Here is a 2,088-nt window from a genome sequence, read left to right on the forward strand (position 1 = left end):
ATAAGATAATGAAGAATACAATACTTAATTTTTTCTCTTCGAAAGATAGAAGAAAATCTCTCTCACAAAGTCTCCCACCAATTCATGCAATGCTAGAACATCTCCTTACAAATTCTCTCAAAATCCCCTCTCCAATCTCTCCAAAAGGGTAAAAATTTACATTTCAACTTCTATTCTAAAAACCCTAAACTTTCTCCACACTTTTCTTAACATTCCTCTCACAAAAAAAGCCCTCTTTTTCTAACCTAAACCTGTTCTTTTAAAGTGTAGGGACAAGGTTTGAAGAGTTGTCACAAGTATCCTTTCAAAAAGCCTCCAAATACGTTTAATTTCGGCCCATAACCGCCAAAAGTCGGTCCATAGTCGTTTCGAGCGCCGTCTGCGGGCTCGAGGGCGCTCGAGCGCCGTCGGCGGGCTCGAGGGCGCAGTCGGCGAGCGTTTCTGTCATTTTTCGGTCTTCTCAGGTAAATCTCACCATCGGCGCCGTTTTGGGTGCTATCGGCGAGCAAACTGCGCAGCTCCACCGTTTCGCTCTGTTTGACTCCGTTTTAGCTCCGTTTCGCCCCATTTCAGTTGCGTTGTGTTCCTAACAGACAGCCCTACAAACTAAGCATGAAAATAACCTTCCTTTAAAGTGTAATCTCATTCAAAAATATGCAAGAAGTGTAAAAAAGATTAAGCATCGAAAGACTTATCGAAAGGTGACAGGGCAAAATTTTTCTCCAAAAGTTCATTTCTTGTACCTGAAACAAAAAACATGCAAAATACATTCTTTTAATGTGTAATATCATTAAAATTAAGCATAAAATAGGTATTAAAATCTCAACATATTTTCCTTTGGTTACCCGAGCTCTCTGTAAAGTGGCGTTTCAGGCGCCAGTTTGGTCCCTAACCCAGCTCTCTGTAAAGTGGCGATTAAGGCGCCAGTTCTGGCGCTTCAGGCACCATAATCATAAAATTCGCTGTTTTTGCTCCAACTTTCGTCATTTTTACTATTTTTGCTCCAAATGCCTAAAATTGATATACTTGCAACAAAAAAATGAAAATACCCTTCTTTTGAAAATACCCTTCTTTAGTGCAATATCACCAAAAATAATCATAAAATATATACTTAAAACAACACATTATTTCATGAAGAAGTTCCTGAAATCCAATGGTATAGCCCACCATTTGACTGATCTGTAAATCACTACATTAGCTAAAGGGACGTGAACTCCTTCAATAAACATTTGTTTGTACTTGACATAAAATTACTATAAAAATGCCCCGGAACAATTGTTGCCTAAAGTTGTTTCCTCTGCAAGTAAATTACACTTGTTCGTCTATTAACGAAGAAAGAATTCAATATCTTGTTCCTCTGAGAGCTGCTGCATTTACCAAAAGCAATTTAGAGTATTTTAAGATCGATCAGTGTGTGCTGATAGATTAAAATATATGATAAATTTTGACCACATTATTTATATTGTGAACTTTGGATAAATCTATTGTTGTTGGTGTTGTTCTCATTATATAGATATTTTCTCTTTGTATAGATTTTGCGTCTTATGTCTTTTCAAACTTGTCCTTTAAAGAAATCTGGAATAGTCATTTGGTGATTATTGCTTTTGATCTGTAAATGTATTTTTAGGGAGTATACATACATGCCACCTAATTCTTATGTATTTACACACCTTACACCTAACTTTTAAAATGTGAAATAAATCATATGTATATATAAGATTTATGTAAAATTTGAAGTTTAGGTGTTAGATATTTAAATATATATGAATTGAGTAGTATACATGTAAATCTTCCCATTGTTAGTCCCTAATGTGAACATGAATTCCAAAGCAATCTATTTTTTTCTCTACAAACTTCGAGTTCGTAGTGACCAACATTATTGTCTCGTGTCACGCCAACAAATTAGTTATGATTTACATGAATGGTAATACCAAAAATTGATTTTTTTTTTTTTCTTCCATTCCTTCTTCTTATTTTCCAACAATCATTTATAAAGACTTTATTATTCATATATATAGCCATGCTCAAGTACAATGTTCTTAAAAAGTTATGTTTTTTTCTCCCATACATTTTCTTTGATTTTCTCCA

This window comes from Phalaenopsis equestris, unplaced genomic scaffold (genome assembly GCF_001263595.1).
Source record: "Phalaenopsis equestris unplaced genomic scaffold, ASM126359v1 Scaffold000875, whole genome shotgun sequence".
Classification (NCBI taxonomy): Eukaryota; Viridiplantae; Streptophyta; class Magnoliopsida; order Asparagales; family Orchidaceae; genus Phalaenopsis; species Phalaenopsis equestris.